Below are 18,913 nucleotides of genomic sequence, written 5' to 3' on the forward strand. Positions count from 1 at the left end.
CTCTCTCTATTTTCACATCATATGTGGATTGGTGGGTTTATCATAGTTGGCGTCGTTGCACGTGCAATTATTTTTATGTAAGAGATTATGACCCAACTACTCAATAATTTTTTTTATTATATCATCTTCGTAGACATCACGATGAAATTGTATCACATCTCATCTGAGTATGTATATTCTTAGGCTTCCATAGTTTTGGTTTGTATATTCATAATGATACTATGAGCGGTCTAGGATGTCCTCAATATATTTTCTCAGATACTGCTATACAATAACAACCTATCTTTTCCCAATGGATACAAAACACTCATGCTTTAGTATCTGGTTCAACAAATCCTGGTGCAACAATGAATACCAACTTAACCTAGGGAGGTGGTGATTTGGTGACAGTAGGTTCCAAAGTGACTTTGTTACCAATTCCATCAGGAACTGCGGATTTTTTGGTACATCACATTCATGTATTTACTATCCATGTGATTGTTTTAATCCTACTTAAATGTGTTCTCTTTTCTCGTAGCTCCCGTTAATACCTAATAAAATGAATCTTGGCTTTCAGTTTCCTTGTGATGGACCTGGGAGAGGAGGAACATGTAAAGTATCTTCCTTGGTTTATTCTAGATGTACAATGAAATTTTGGTAGTAATATTCCATTTCAGCAAAAAAATGCAATCCAATGTTTGGGGTAGTATAATTGATTAGGAAGAGGTAACTCATATTACGAGAGGAAACTTTGCATAAAGTTCTATTATGATTAAGGGGTGGATATGTGAATTTCTATGGGAACAAGCCTCTCAAGTGATCCAATCTTATGGTTCTTCATTATCTGCATATGGTCTTTTATTTTTATATGATCATTTTGTTTGGGCATTGAGTTTAGTGTTCTTATTTAGCAGTTGTGGGTATTAGCAAGAACTCATTGAATATATTGTTTGGGCCCATAACAAATTGAAGGTTTCTCTTGCTATCCATCCCAGAGCCTTGAGAATTTTATAGGGACATGGTGTAGGAGAAGCTCATTACTTTTTGGGTGGAATCATCACAACATGGGCGTTCTTCCTAGCAAGAATTGTTGCAGTAGGATAATGTCTAGTTGACCAAAATGAATTGGTATATTTTATCCATGTAAATGGGATTTAAATCCACGTAAGGAAATATGAATCATCACTAGAGAGTTGAATTCATATAAATATATGGAATCCCTCCAATCATTGATTTGTAGAGAGTTGCATCTACTGTAGGGGATTCATCGTCCTTACTCAGATTGAAACCTATAATCATAGGTGTGCTTACAACAACACATCCTTCCATCCCAAATAACTTAAGCATCTCCTTGAGGTACCTTTTTTGTGTTATGAAAATTCTAGTATCAATTTGAGTTACTTGAAGTGCAAGAAAGAAAGACAACTCTCTAATCATTGACATTACTTGGGAAAATTTGTGACTCATCTCATCATTGTGGCAAAAAAAAAATCATATCATCCACGTATACCAGTGTGATCAACAAACTATCTTTGTTTATTTTGATGTAAATATTACTTCCTGCAACTCCTTTCTTGAACCCTTGTTGTTGAAGATAGTGATCAAGTCTAGCATACCAAGCCCTTGGAGCTTGTTTTAATCCATATAGGGCCTTCTTCAATTTTCATACGAAGTCCTTATTTTCTAACAAGTAAAGCCATTATGGTTGCTCCATGGATACTTATTTTAAGTCACCATTTAGAAAGGTTAAATTTACATCCATCAGACATACTTTTAATCATTTTGAACATGCAAAAGCTAGAAACATCCTTATGGCCTCTATTCTGGCAACTGGAGCAAAAGTCTCATAACAGTCAATTCCTTCAATTTGAGTGTATCCCTTCACACAAATCTTGTTTTGTTTCTAATGAATTGTCCATCTTCATTCATTTTGTTCTTGAATATCTACTTGGTTCCTATGACATTTTTATTGTTTGAATATTTCTATGGTAAGTATCTTGAGTATTTTTAGTGTTCAAAATTAGTTCCACAACAACCATTTTTGCGTCGACATTTCGAGTCTATAACAAGACTCATCATCAGGAAAAATACCTACAGAGAAGAGCGATAATTATGGGCAATAAATATGGAATGGAGGGAAATGAAATGTGAAAGAGCTGGCAGTGAAACCTAAAATTATAATTATTAAGGAGAATTAAATTTTAATTTTTTATTAAATTGGAGCATTTATCTTATGTAATATGTTAGTTCTTATTAATAATTGATATTATTAGTAATAAAGTTTAATAATTAATATTAGGGTAAAAATTGTTAATAGGTTAGCTATTATAAGTGTTTAATTATTATTAATAACTAATAATAATTAAACACTTATAATATTTAACCTATTAACAATTTTTACCCTAATATTAATTATTAAACTTTATTACTAATAATATCAATTATTAATAAGAACTAACATATTACATAAGATAAATGCTCCAATTTAATAAAAAAATAAAATTTAATTCTCCTTAATAATTATAATTTTAGGTTTGGCTGCAAGCTCTTTCACATTTCATTTCCGTCCATTCCATATTTATTGCCCATCATTCTCGCTCTTCTTTGTAGGTATTTGTCTTGATGATGAGTGTTGTTATAGACTCAAAATATCGACGCAAAAATGGCTACTGTGGAACTAATTCCGAACACTAAAAATACTCAAGACATTTTTGTCCTTTGGACATTGTACAAGTTCCCATGTTCCATTCTTTTCGATTTGGTTCATCTCCTCTTCCATTTCTTTTATCCAATGTGGATCCTCACATGCTTCAGCGGAGTTCATTGGTTCTATCTAATAGAACAAAGTGATATCATTTTGCTTTGGTGTGTTTGTCATATTTCTTCGAGTTTGTATTCCTCCATCCACATCTCCAATGATTTGGTCTTCTGGATGATGTTTTTGTACAAACTTTAAGGTTGTCTTTGATGGTGTTTGAGATGGTTCCTCCTTTTGATTTTTCGACTCCTTCTCTTCCTTTGCAACACCTTCCTTTGGATCTACAAAGATAGGGTCTTCTTCATTGGTTTGAACAAATTCTTTTTAAGGAAGAGCCCCATCTATATTTACATCAATTCTTTCAACTATCTTTTGCAAATGATTATTGTAGCATTTCTAGGCCTTGCTTCTTAATAAGTATCTAAGGAAAATTCCTTCATCAACATGTGAATCAAATTTGCCTAGTGAATCATCATTAATATTCATAAAGCATTTGCTTCCAAATATTCTTAAGTGTTTCACAAAGGTAGGCCTTCCTTTCCATAGTTCATATGGAGTTTTATCATGATTTACCAGAAGCAGAGCTTTGTTCATGATATAGATTGTTAGCACCAACCACCTCCCTCCATAATTTAGCCTGTAAATTAACTTCCCACAACATTATTCTTGTAGTCTCTTGTATAGATATTTTCTTTCTTTCTACTACTCCATTTAATGTGGAGTTCTAGCAATAGATTGTCCCTCTTGATACCATGTTTTTCACAAAATTCACGGAAGTCTCTTGAGGTAAACTGTCAACCTCTATCTTTTATTAAGCATTTGATCTTCAAGTCATTCCATTTTCAACTAACGATTTGAAATTAAAAAAAGAAATCTATTGCTTCGGACTTATATCTTATGAAAAATACCCACATCATTCTAGCATAATCATATATAAATAATATAAAGTACCTTTCTCCTTGTAGAGCTAGAGTTCAAGTTGGACTACACAGATCTGCATGATTGATTTCTAGAGCCATTGATGTTGAGAATTCCCTTGATTTGAAGTTGGTCTTGGTTTTCTTTCCATGTTGAAATGGTACACAAATAACATTTTTTGGCTTTGATATTTGGGGATGTCTCTTACTGCTTGAGTTTTGCTAATATTTACCAAGTTGTCAAAGCTTAGGTGTCCCAAACGCTTGTGCTAGTGCCAAATTTCATTTCATTAACTCATGTAACATCTTTCTTCTTGAATTTCACCGAGAATGTATACATTATCTACTATTCTTACTCCTTTTCCTACTAGTTTTCCTGTGGATGACCTCCTTATCTCACAGTGTTTGGCACGAAAAATGAGATCATGTCCTTGATCGCATATTTGGTTGACACTTAGAAGATTATGCTTGAGCCCTTCAACATATAGTGCATTTTGTGCTTTTCCCTTGCCATTAATGAGACTCATTGTGCCTTTTCCAACAATTTTAGCAGATCCATTATCTCCAAAGGTCACATTTCCATCCTTTTATGTGCTTAGTGAGATGAAATTTTTTTGGTCACCTGTCATGTGCCTAGAACATCCACTATTTACAAACCATATATTTTCCTTTTTCTGAGCATACAAGGCTAGGCCACACTTCTCAAAGTCAGATTCTTTAGTCTTCTTTCTTTGTATTGTTTCTTTTGGATTTAATGGGCAGTTTTGTGATTCATGACCTAGATTGTTGCATTTAATACATTCTAGACTATACTTTGAAAGAGGGGCAAAATAATTTTAAGTCTTGACTTGATTTTTCCTTGTGATGTAGACAATTATTTTTATGATTATTCCAATATGTAGTGCAATGTTTTACCCGATGACCAATTTTTTACAATAGAAACAATTTCCAAGAAAAATAGTCTAGTGCATGTCAGTGTAGTCTTACCTTGATGGATTATTCGTTTTTTGGAGGGAGTTCTTATTTATTGAATGAAATTTTTTTTCTTAAGAGTTATTGAGATGAGGTCCTTTAACGACATCAACAAAAATTCTAACCTTTTATTTATGGTTGCCATTGGTGTCACCTTAAGAATTAGAGGATTCTCCTGTATAGCCAAGTCTAGATTTATCATGTGGTGGCCTTTGGAAGTTGAGTATGTTTTCCAAGGTTTGGGAACTCTTCAAATTTTTGTTGGCATTGTCTAACTCTCTTTCTAAATATACCACTTATGCCTCCGAATTTCCACAAATATCTTCATTTTATTTAGTTTACTGCTCAATACTTCTTCTATTTTTTTAGGTTCTTCCTTCTCCATTTTGAGAGATATGATTTATTGAGATAAATTTACATTTGTTTTCCTAAGCCTCTTATTTTCTTCTATGGCACTAATCAATAGTTCTTCCATATTTCCTTCTACTTCTTGTGGACTTCCTTCTTCTCCTTTTGGATTAGATGTTTCATTTGTGAAGGACATGAATAATACTTCACTACTTCCATCATATTCTTCTTCTTCATCAGAATAATCATTGTCTTTCTTGGAAAATAAATTAGTTTTGCTTGAGCCTTTCTTCTTGAAGGTTCTTCTCTTAGGTTCATCCTCATCATCCTTGTCATCTTCAAAATGACATTTTTTCAAGCATAATGTCCTATTTTACCACATCTAAAGCAAATGGGAGGTAACTTACCTTTGACTTTGGATCCTTTCATCAACTTCCTAACAAAGCATGTCATTTCAGTATCAGAATCATCACTACTGCAATCACAATTATTTCCCTTTCTTGATGTCTTGGATGCCTTGAATGCAACTTACTTATGAGTTGAATTTATTGACCTCATCTCATATGTTGTGAGAATTCCATGAAGTTCATCCATTGATAAAGGGTCCAAATATATTAGTTATTTTATGGCACAAACCTAGGCATAAAAACAATCTGGAAGGGATCTCAATGCCTTTTGGACAATCATCTTTTCTTTTACTTTTTCACCTAGTCCTTTTAGAGAGTTCACTACCTCATCTACTTAGGGGAAGTAAGCAGCAATATTTTCTTCATCATTCATATTGAGACTTTAAAGTTTCCTTATAAAGGTTTGAAGCTTTTCCTTTTTGACCTTTTCACCTCCTTCATAAATATTGATGATATTTTCCCACATATCTTTAGTTATTTCAATAACCATAACTTTGTTGAATCCTAAATATCCATCTGTGACAAATTACCAAACGTCAACTCCAAGAGACGTTAGGTAATACTCCATTCTAACCTTCTAGAAAGAAATATTTGTTCCATCAAATTAGGGGTCCTCAACATATTTACTAGTCATTGGGATTCAAAAATTCTTCTTCCAGTTGTTAGGCTAATCATGAAGACTTTGGCTCAAATTCCAATTGTTGAAAATATTGAGTGATCTAGATCTTTTACTTCAAGGATGCAAACAAAATTTAATTTTAAAGAGCATGTAACCAAGTGACATAAACACATAAAAGAACTAAAATAAAAAAGAAACCATGAGATCAAAGCCACAAAAACAACTTGATAATTGAGTTCACCCAGTGTGGGTTACGTCTCCAGGCCCTGCTCAATGTGGGGAGACCTCTTTCATTAATTGGCAGTGAAACCAATTTACAAGTAATTACAAAATGACACCTTATACCTCCATTTCTAAGGATGGCATGAAAATGTATACCTTTGCTGAAGAAACATGTTTCACGGTTTGATTCCTGGTGAAAACTCATGAAAAATGACTATAAAGACGACCCTGTTCTAGTTCGGTCAAAATCTGACCCTTGGGAATCTCAAAGATTCCCCAAATATTTCCTCTCGAGGGTTGACAGGAGTTCGACTGCCCAGATGACAAAACTGACTGCACCACTGCGTTCCTTGTAGAAAATCAAGTAAAATGAGTATAAACATGGCCTATTTCTACTCTGGAGAATTATGAGGCTCTAAGGAATCTAAAGATTCCTTACAAGATTCCCTATAATATTCCCAGAGAATATTCCTTAGAATATTCCCACAGCATAGCTCTTGAAACACACCTAGACATTTTCACATAAAATTGACACCACTTGAAACCAGTACAAAGGTACTCCATGTCTTCCCGTCATGAAGTTCTAGTTCTCCTGTCAAGAATGATATCCTCAGGTATCTTGTTCAAGTATTCTGGTGCAAAGTCGGCCACTGAAGGAACTTGTCCAACCTCTTCGATTTCCATGATCAAAGGAGGTTCATAAAGCTTCAATTTTTCAACATTCACCACTGAGTACATCTGCATGTATGCTGGAAAATCGAGACAAAAATCATTGTCTCCAATCTTCTTTAATATGGTAAAAGGACCATATCGGGTTGGTATCAACTTATTTCCTTCCCCTTTAATCATATCCTTACTGATGTGGAGCCACACCCTGTCTCCAACCTGGAATTGGTGATCAACCCAGTGCTTGTCATGTCGAGCCTTGTATTGAGCTTGACTTTTCTCCAACTTCTCTTGTACTTCCTAGTGAATCATCTAAATTCATTGAATGAACTTCCACGCTTTGTCCCTGTCATCTTTCTCGCTAGAATATTTATCTCTCCCAAAGACCATGTCTAAGGGATCCTTTGGAAAATATCCAAAGCATGTCTCGAATGGTGAGCTTTGAGTGGAAGAATGCATTGCCCTAATGTATGCATTTTTTACATAAGGAGGTTGCTCATCCAACAACTTGGGATGGTTACCACAATAACCCCAAAGTAAATGTATCACTGTGCAGTTGACAACCTCCATTTGTTCGTTGGTCTGTGGATGAAATTTTGTATTCCTCTTCATCTTGGTTTCCATCATTCTCCACAAACTCGTCCAAAACTCCCCAATGAAATGAGAGTCTCGATCATACACAATGGAAGTGGTCAACCTAAAGTGGACCCATACAAATTGGAAGAGGAAATGAGCAGTCTGCTTTGCAGTGATCTGGTTTTTACAAAGCATTAAAACACACATTTTTCTAAATCGATCCACAACGACTTACAAATAGTCATGGCCTCTCCTAGACAAAGGAAAACCACCAACAAAATCCATTAACACACTTTCCCATGGATGACTCAGAATAGGGAGTGGTTTGTAGAGCCCCAGTTTTCTATGAGTGGGCTTGCAAACTAAACACAACACACATCCATTTACATATCAATTAAAAATGTTTTTCATGTGAGGCCAATAGCAAAACCTTTGAAAATGACACAAATTTTTCCCTACACCAAACTGACCTGACACAAGAGAGTAATGTGCCTCTCTAATTACATGTATTCTTTCATTGGTGGGGACACAAAGTTTTCCAAGATGGTACAACAATTTACATGCAAATGGTAACTGTCTACTTGCGATCCATGAGTCAAAATTGCATAAATCTCTTTAAAATATTCGTCATCAACATAATTTTCAACATAACTTTCAAAAGATAAACAAGCATTTTGAAAAACTATAGATGCAAAACTAGGAGGGTGAGAAAGCATATCTGCCACTTTGTTGCTTGTTCCCTTCTTGTATTTTATTACTAGGTGAAATTGCTGAAGGAACTCAATCCATTTGAAATTACGTGCTTCTTGAAGCTTGGTTTGCAACTAGAGGTATTGCGAGGGATGGTGATCTGTGTGAATGATGGTCTCCTTTCCAATCAAATATTGATTTCATTTCTTCACACTTTGGACCAAGGCATACAAATCCTTGTCATATGTGGGATAGTTCACAATAGCTTGGGAGAATATCTCTAAATGGTGACATAGAGGTTTCCTCTACTTCATCAACACTTCTCCCATGGCATACCCGCTAGCATTTGTCTTGATCTCAAAAGGCTGTTGGAGGTCAGGTAAGGCCAAAACTGGTGCGATACTGATCTTCTTTTTCAGTGTATCAAATACTTTATGTTTATTTCCTCCCCAATGAAAGGTTTGCTTCACACTTTCTAATGCATGCAAGGGGGATGAAATGATGGATATGTTGACAATGAACCTTCTCCAGTATTGTATTGTACCCAAAAATCTACGAACCTTTGTAACGTCGGTTGGCTTATGCCACTTCACAATCACATCAAATTTAGAAGGATTTATTTTTAACTGTCCACCTCCAACAATGTGACCCAAGTAAACCAAAGAGGTCTTACCAAATTCACACTTAGACATTTTGACATACAATTTTTCTTTTTGCAAAACATCAAGCACCTTTTTAACATGACTCACATGATCTTCCCATGTTCTACTGAAAACAAGAATGTCATCAAGATACACAAGTACAAAATCATCAATAAAGGGATGAAAATATCATCCATCACCCTCATGAATGTGGCCGGAGAATTGCATAGTCTGAATGGCATCACTAGCCATTCAAACAACCCCTGTTTTGTCTTGAATGCAGTCTTCCATACATCATGTTCTGCAATCCTGACCTGATGATAGCCACTACGCAAGTCCAATTTTGTGAAATAGACAACATTTTTCAATTGATCTAATAAATCATCAATGCAAGGGAGATGGTACCGATTATTCATCGTTATCTTGTTGAGTTCCCTGTAGTCCACACACATCCTCCATGTGTCATCCTTCTTTGGCACCAAAACGATGGGTGAGTCGCATGGAGAAGAACTTGGTCTTATGACCCCTTGGTTCAACAATTCCTGCACTTGTTTCTTTATCTCCTCCATCTCAATGGATGACAACGTGTACATACCAATATTTCATAAAGGAGCATCCCGCTAAAAGTGAATTTCATGTTGGATCTCACGCTTCGGAGGAAACCCACTTGGTTCCTGAAAAATTATATTATAGTTAGAAACAATTTCATACAATCTTTTTATATGAGTGGGATCACAACCTTGGAAAGCTTCAGATGTCTCTACATATTTTTCTCTCACAACCATGAGCATGCACCCTTTATTGGCGTCAGGCCAGGAGGTAACTCCTCAATCCAAATTGTGTTTATTCATTAAGATTTATCATGGTTATATATAAGGAGGGAGAGACTCTTGGGCTTCATCTCCAAGTGTCTCTTCATTTTCCTATTCTCCATTATTTACTATTTACATTATTTACAAAATTTCACCCAATCCCAATGATTCGGTGTCAAAATTCCCCCTCTTAATCTGAATGGATGTTGGTGACTCCAAGTATCATTCTAAATCATTAGAACTTTTCTCTTCCAAGTGCTTTGGTGAAGATGTCTGCAATTTTCTGATTAGTGGAACAATGGCATAGATGGATTGTCTTGGCCTCAACATGATGTCGAATAAGATGGTATTTTGTATTTACATGCTTCGTTCAATCATGGAACTTTGGGTTCTTGGCCAACTTTATTGCAGAGGTGTTGTCAATCATGAGTGGAGTTGAATGTACTTGTTTTACCTGCAAATCTTCTAGAATTTTCCTGAGCCACATAATTTCTTTTGTTGCCTCAACTGCTGCCACATATTCTACCTCTGTTGTGGAATCTGTTGGAACTAATTGCTTGCGTGATCTCCAGGAGACAAATATTAATCCAAGGCTCATAGTATAACCTAAAGTAGATACCCCAGTTTCTTTGTCTCCATCGAAGTTTGAATCAGAATATCCAATCAAGCTGAAGTTACCCACCTGTGTATTCTTGAGTCCAAAGTCTTGGGTTACCTTCAAGTACTTTAGAGTTATTTTTGCAGCAAACCAATGTCCCTCATAAGGCTTTTGCATAAACCTGGAGAGGATTCCAACAACAAATGAAATATCTGGTCTTGTAGTAGTTAGGTAGTTGAGACTTCCTACAAGATGCCTATACCTTGTTGCATCCTAAAATTATTTTCCTTCAATGGATGTGAGCTTTAAGTTCTATTCACTTAGAGTAGTCAAATGATTGCACTTAGCCATGTCAAACATTTTTAACAGATCTCCATTGTACTTCTTTTGAGAGAGGAATATATAATTCAGATGTTGAGTTGCTTCAATAAAAATATAGTAGTGAACATAGCCCAAGTCAGTCATTTCAAGCCTTTCCTCAATTCCTTCTTTATGGATACAATGTAGCTCTCATTGTTCCATGTCATCAAAAGATCTCTACATATACCACAAGATAGACAACTATTTTTCAACCTTTCTTGACAAACAAAGTTGCAGTGCTTACTTGAGGCCATAAAAGGATTTCACAAGTTTTCATACTTTATGTTCATGTCCCTTCACAAAAAATCCTTCTGGTTGGGACATAATCTTTCAGATCTCCATTCAAGAAAGCAATTTTTACATTCATTTGATGGACTTTCCAATCATTCTGAGCAGCCAAGGCAAAGAGTGTCCGGATGGTAGCCCATTTTGTTGTGGCGACAAAGGTCTCCTCATAGTAAACCCCTTCCTTCTGTGCAAAATCTTTTTCCACAAGCCTGGCTTTGTGCTTGTCAAGTGAGCCATCAACTTTATAATTGTTCTTGTAGACCCACTTGCAACTAATTGGTTTGGTTCCCAATGCAGGATCAACTAGTTTTTAAGTGTCATTCCTTATCAAGGCATCATACTCCTTTTGCATCGCTTCTTTCCATTCATCATGAGAAGCGACTTATTTGAAGGAATTTGGTTCAAAATCCGTAGACAAATTCAGTTCAAAATCATAAGAAACATCCATATCAATAGGTGAGTCAAAATCATCTACATCACCTCCATTTTTCCTGGTTGAATTTCTTGTTCCTATCTTTCCAACCTCACCAAGATGAACCCTTCCAAGTGTCTTTGTTATCCATTTTGGGGGACCTTTCTAAGATGGTCTAGGTTGCTCAATTGACTGAGTTGGGAATGAATCAAGATTGAGTCTCCCAATTCTGTCAATCACATCACTCAAAGTGTCATCAGTGGTTGGAACTTCATGTGGGGGAGAGAGTGCTTCAGAAGAAGATTCCATAGAGTGATCCAGTATAAAAATCCCCCCTTCAAGATGTGGAATCTGATTATCAAATGCTTGAAATGATTTTGCATGTCTGAATCTATCCAAGCGACCAAGCTGCCGCTCAACAACATTGTCAGCATTGGAACATTCAAGAAAGATTACATCTCTAGATACAAAAAACTTCTTATTAACTTCATCATAGAGACGATATGCTTTGGAGTTACTTGAATACCCCAAGAAGATACACTTATGACTCCTTGCAACAAGTTTTTTCTTTGTACCTTTGTTATCAAGGCATAATAGGTGGAACCAAAGACCCTGAGATGCTTTACCGAAGTAATGTGGCTATACCACATTTCATAAGGAGTCTTGTTTCTAATATCATTAGATGGACATGTATTCTTTACATATACAACACATAGAACTACATCAGCCCAAAACATCAATTTTACATCCTTGAAAAACATCATAGAACGTACCATATTTAAGATTGTGCTATTCATTCTTTCAGCTACTACATTCTGTTGGGGATTATAGGGCACAGTTGTTTGATGTTTGATCCCATGCTGGTGAAGCTAGTTTTCAAATTCATTTGAAGTGTATTATTTTCCATTATCAGTGTGAATAAACCCAATATGAGATTGTGCATCATTTTCAATCCATGTATGAAATTTCTTGAATGTTTGAAAAGCATCAAATTTGTTCTTCAATAAATAAACCCAACACATTCTGGTGTAGTCATCAATAAATGTCATCATATATTTATTTCCATTTGTAGAAGGAACATGCTTTGGACCACACAAATTTGAATGAATGAGTTCAAGTTTTCAATGTGCTCTGGAATGTGAATCATGAAAATATTTTTTGCTATGCTTTCCTAGAATACAAGCATCACATTTCTTAAGTTTCCTAGGAATTGTAGGTAAACTAGTAACACCTTTTTTCTTCAACAAGCGAAGGTTTTCATAGTTCAAGTGTCCAAATCTAGCATGCCATAAAAGACTTGATGGAAATGTACCTTCATCATAATGAGAACTGTATGAGAAATTTTGTGCACGAGCAGAGGTACCTTGCAGCTTCAAAAGTCTTTCTTCTTCTACCCCCATCATGACAAGTGAGTGATATGATGCTTTTCTCACCTCAACTTTGCCATCAAACATATGAATGGAGTGTCCTTGATAGTGGATGTGGACCAAGGACAACAAGTTTCTCCTCAGCTGTGGGAGATATAAAAAATCATGCAAAAGAAAGTCTGGAAGACCAAGAAATTTGAGCCTGATTGTACCAAACCCTGATGACAAGATTTTTAATTTGTCTGCAAAGTATACTGTTCCATTAACATTATCAGTAAATTCCTCAAAAAAATCTCTTCTAAAAGTCATGTGGCAATTTGCTCCTGAATCAAGCAACCAATCATTTTTCCAAGAAGCAAGTGAAGCATTAAACAGGTCTTAATTTACTCCAATATTACAATGTGCCACAACATAGTGAGCAGATTCATGTGCTTTACATTTCTCTTTGTCATTGGTTTTACCTTTGGCTTGATTTCTTTGTTGCTCAATTTTGTCCCAAGGCAACTTGCATGTGGATGCATCATGTGATCCATCTCTATTGCAACGTATGCAATGAAGATCATATTTTTCTCCTTGAGAGTGTGTGGCCCCCTGCCTCTGAAATTTCTTCTTCATCTTCCTCTTCAACCACCTCTTCCTCTGGAAGAATCTTGAGCATGATTCTTCTCTCTATGTGCAAGACACACAACTTCTTCAGAATACTGAGGAGTTGTCTTCTTCCCAAAATCTTTCTCTCTCTCAGCAAATTTCTTCACAATGGAATCAAAGGTAATTTCTTTGAGGTTTCCATTTGCTTGCTGAATCAAGATAATTTGAATAAGTGGGATAAAATGCCTTAACAAAATATATCAGAGGAATGTCTGGTTCAACATTAGGGACTTTGATATCATGCATAATAGATCTTACTTCTGATGCTAAAGCAGGAGGATCATCATTTTCCAATTCTGGACTGAACAATTTAATCATCAATTGGACAACTTCAAGTTCAGAGTATGAGTCATAGAGTTCCTTCAATTCCTATAAGGCTTCAAAAGAATTTGAAATTGGTGAAATATGACGACTCACCTCTTCATTTACAGATGCTAAAATCAAGGCAAAGGCCTTGTTTTTCTTGTTTTCCCAAATGGAGAATTCCTTGTCTGAGGTAGGCTTTGCAGGTCCATTATCTCCTTCTCCTACACAAACTCCTTTCCATAGATCATTGAAAATGAGAGTGTGTTTTATCTTCCTTCACCATTCAGGATAGTTCTCTTTTCCTGAGAGAACTACTCCAATAATAGATATCAGTGAATTCATTTTAAATATGTATACTCTACTACCAATATAAAAAAATTGTACTTCAAGTGGAGAAAAAATGTAGTTATGGTGTAAAAATTGTAAAAGAATTACACTCTGATATATAGGACAAAGGTATTACTTTAGGGAGTTATCAATTGGGGGAGGTTTTATATGGGGGAAGTTGTATGAGGGGAAGGGTGATGATTGGTAGGGGAGGTATTACCATAGGAGGGCGAATATGGCGTTATTAACGTAACGGGCCAGCGTATGGTAGGCCAGGCATATGGCAGCGACAACGTGTGCATGGACTTTGTGTTTGGAGGCTGAGGGAGGGTTGAAGCCAAGTGGGAGGATGGGGGGCGCGTATGACCTGTATTTATTAATCGTGCGGTATTGGAGGAGGCGATTTGGAGGTATTACAAAGCGTATGACAAAAAATTATTAACCATGCGGTATTGGAGGAGGCAGTTTGGGGTATTCCGGAGCATATGACTAACAAACCTACGAAATAGTGGGGAGGGCCAAGGTACTTTAATGGGGAGGTCAATGGTATATGTAATAACATATGTAAACAACATATGGGAGCATATGGAGGAGGGGTTATACGATGTTAAAACAGGTGGGGCAAGACCGGTGAAATTCCAACTATGGTTTAGTCACACCACTGTTTGAGTGCAGACAAAAAATAAATTAACACTGTCTATGCATAGGTCAGACCATTAAATCACCACCCAGTAATATGGAGCTAATACATAGTCACCTATGCCATTAGAAAAAACATCAAGCTTACCACTCTTCCACTACGCAACAGTCATAGAGGTTATGCATTAAATTGATACAACATAATGCTTCCAGGCAACACAACAACTAGTAATTCTTGTTCACCAGTCTCCCACCAAAACAACAAAGACGACCCTAGAAAATCTAATAAGGAGGCAGCAAAAAAATAAATTTTTAAATTGCAAGACAATCTTCAGAGCAGAGATTTGGGATGCAAAAGTTATGAATGGCAGGACAAATTGCTGTCAAAGTAGAGGGGCAGAGGATAGACTACAGAGAAAAAATGGCAGAAGGTAGTTACAAGGGCAGACTGGAATGCCAAAAATTGAGTTGTCTCTGATACCATGTCAGACCAGGAGGTAACTCCTCAATGTAAATTGTGTTTATTCATTAGGATTGCTCATGGTTATATACAAGGAGGGAGAGACTATTGGGCTTCACCTCCCATTTTCTCTTCATTTTCTTATTCTCCATTATTTACTATTTACTTTATTTAAAAATGTTCACCCAATCCTAATGATTACATGTCAACAACTGGAATTGATCAATCTCTCATCTGACTTGCACTTACAAGACTGACACTGATCTTAGAATTATGAGCTCTAACAATGTATTCCACCTCATCTTTCATGATATGATACTTGTTTTCATGGTGAAATAAAACCACTTTCCAGTCATATAAATATGGACTCCCCAATACAATGCCATAGATATCCAAAGGTACAACATCAAGGTCAACCTCATCTACTAGTTTGGATGCAATCGTAAATCTAGCCCTACACTGTTTGGTTACATGTAATTTGGCTTTGTAACACACCTAACCTAGAGGGTAGGGTTTCAGATGAGGTTTGGTTTCCAACCCTAATTTCTTAACCAAGGATTCTGAAATCAAATTTTCTTGTGAGCCCAAATCAAACAAGGTTTCCACTTTAGTATGTTTCATCACAACTCTAATGTGGAACAATTCAATCCTCTTTCATTCATTAACAAGAGACTCATTTGAAGAAATTGTACTTACATGCAATTCAGAATTTTCATTAGCATGAAGAGAAAGGGTACCTTGTATGCCCACTGTTGTGATCTGTGTCTCATCACCAGAGTTAGATCCAAGGTCTTGTTGCACGGTTGCCACTGTCCTTTGCTTGCTCTTTCCACCAAATATCTTTGGCTTCAAATCTGGATGCAACTTCCAACAGTGTTCATCATCACGACCTTCCTTCTTGCAATGTGTGCAAGATGGATTTGATCCTTATTCCTTCTTAGTTGTAGCTTCCTTCTTGTCCTTTCCCTTTCCTTTTCCCTTGAACTTTCCATTATGAAGTTTGAAAGATGATTTCTTAGGTTGATCTTCTTTGTTATTCTTGCCCCTGATTTCAAGGTGAATGGCCTTCACACTGGCTGCATCAATAGTAGTAAGTTCAAATAACAACAAATAATTCCTTATGTAAGTATGTAAAGCACCAATATACTTTGTTACTGTTTTTTGTGAATCAAGTGAAATGCCCAAATTTAAATCTTGTTTTCTGAAATCTTATGTGAATCTTTGTACATTTTGACCCTTTCCTTGCCTCAAATAGTATCATTCCATTAAAGCCTTTTGTCGATAACCTAAAGGATAAAACTGATATTTTAATGCAGAAACAAAACTGGACCAAGAAGAAAGGAGATTACCCAAGTTTTTTCTAGCTTTCTGCAACCTTCTCTCCCACCAAACGAGAGCAGTGCCACTCAGCCAAAGAGATTCTAATTGGATCTTGGCCTCATCTTCCTTGATCTGCTGAATTTGGAAATAGACCTTCATCTCTCTAATTCAATTGTTTAATTTCTCTGCATTACATTCTCCATTATATGTGGGAAAATCAAACTTTACATCTAGCTTACAAAATGGCTTTTTAGATGCATTCATATGATGCATGTTAGAATGATGAGAATATGAAGAAGAAGAATTATCACTGGTGGATGGAGAGGGAGAGGGCTCTTCTCCTCCACCTCCATGGTTTACCGAGGCAAGATTATCTGTCTCTTTCTTTTCAGGCTTGATTGTCTTCTCGTATTTTGCAAACAACTTATCAACTTTCTTTTCCATGGTGAAGATGATATTGTGATAATTTCACTCTTCCTCCATTCGAGCTTCCTCATCTGCCATGTTTTGTCTTCGTGTTGTACCGCCCACTTTGGGATCAAAGGATTTGAGAATTCCTTCTCCTCTTTGGATCTTACTCCTGGTTAGCATTCACTCATGCAACTCGCATCAAGAAGACCTGCTCTGATACCAAACTTGATCCATATCTTTTACTTCAAGGATGCACACAGAATTTCATTTAAATGAGCATGTAACCAAGTGACATAAACACATAAAAGAAGTGAAATTCAAAATCAACCATGAGATTAAAGGCACAAAAACAACTTGATAATGGAGTTCACCCAGTGTGGCCTACGTGTCCGGGCGCTGCTCAATGTGGGGAGGCGTCTTTCATTAATTGGAAGTGAAATCAAATTATAAGTAATTACAAAATGACACCTTATACCTCCACTTCTAGGGGTGGCTTCAAAATTTAGACATATGTTGATGAAACAGGTTGCACGGTTGGATTCCTGGCAAAAAATCGTGAAAAATTACTATAAATTCGACCCTGTTCTGGTTCAATCATCTGGACCCCAAGAATCTCAAAGATTCCCCATATATTCCCTCTCGAGGGTTGACTAGAGTTCGGCTTCCCAAATTATGAAACTGGCTGCACCATTGTGTTCCTTGTAGAAAACTGAGTAAAATGAGTATAAACTCGGCCTATTTTTGCTCTAGTGAATTCTGAGGCTCTAAGGAATCTAAAGATTCTCTACAAGATTCCTTGGAATATTCCTAGAGAGTATTCTCTTCATATGGGTCTCGAAACATGTGTCCAAGGGTGCAAGGTTCTGACGGTGGCAAGGTTTCGTTGCATCTCAACACCTAGCGTGCTCGCTCCTCCTCACTTGGCAACAGAATAAAAGTTTATATAACAATTGTTTGGCGTGGTTTTTAACGACCAACTTGTGGTCAAACCCGCAGGCCTACCAATCAATGTCTATATTTCATATAAAACATATGTTGTCATTTAATGGTTCATAGCTATCATTTTTTTTTTTAAATAAAAAAACATTAACTGTTGTCCGCCTGCCGGCAAAAATTTTGGCGGTGGTTGGGGGTCACCACAAAATTAACGAGGTGACAATTTTATCACCACCTTTGACCGTATTTCAGCGACTGTTGTCGGTCAAATTTATCGCCTGATTAATAGAACACTAGCCAGGTGCCATGTGGCCACTCCTCATTGGCTCTACGTACACTGACATCATCTACCACCTGTCACAACCGGATTGGTCCATATCGCCACATCACCCTATTGATTTCATGTTGCCACGTGTCGCTCTGTAATTGGTTTTTACCACCACATCACCCTGATGATGTCATCCTACCACATGTCATCCTGTTATTGGTTCATACTTCCATGTCATACTTATGACGTCAACATTCGTATGGCTGACGTCAGCATTTGCATTGCTGACGTCAGCATGCCAAGTGTCCTTGCTTGCAAAAATTTCGTTGTTTTGGAAAAACTTCAGCGGACCATAACTTTCACATATGGTGTCCCTTTGAAGTTTCGTTTCCGTCATTGGATTCAGAATGATGAGATCTTCTATTTGAGATAGATTTTTTTGAATTTTGATTCCTTCGAAATTTTTTCTTTTTGGGATCCTCCTGGATCATTGAGAGGGTAGTTGAATTAGTATTTTCTTTCAATTTTAATTAGCCAGTTAATATTTGTATTAAATAAAAGATACCATAACATATAAAATAAAATAAAAATAAAACTTGTATAATGATTATTCAAATATGAGGACATCAATCCTATCAACAAATCCATGCACCAATTTGGAAAAAATGAGGACTCCAATACTTCTAGGCTCCAACCTTTCCAAATACTTCAAATGAAATTCAAAATCAACTTATTTAAGGTGTCTTCAAAAATGATTTCCAAAGTCATCTCCAAATACACTTCAAAAGAGATCTTCAAGATATTATCCAAGTTTTCTCCAAGAATTCTTCAATTATGTTTCAATAAAGTCTTCCAAGGCTACTACAAATGGTCTCCAAGATACTCCAAGGAATTCTTCAAAGTCTGGTTCAAATCTTGCTCCAAAATTTACTTTAGAAAGTCTTCAAGATTGCTTCAAATGTTGCT

The sequence above is a fragment of the Pinus tabuliformis genome, chromosome 3_1 (genome assembly GCF_031772625.1).
Source record: "Pinus tabuliformis cultivar Carrire ecotype Pingquan chromosome 3_1, CPIR1, whole genome shotgun sequence".
Lineage (NCBI taxonomy): Eukaryota > Viridiplantae > Streptophyta > Pinopsida > Pinales > Pinaceae > Pinus > Pinus tabuliformis.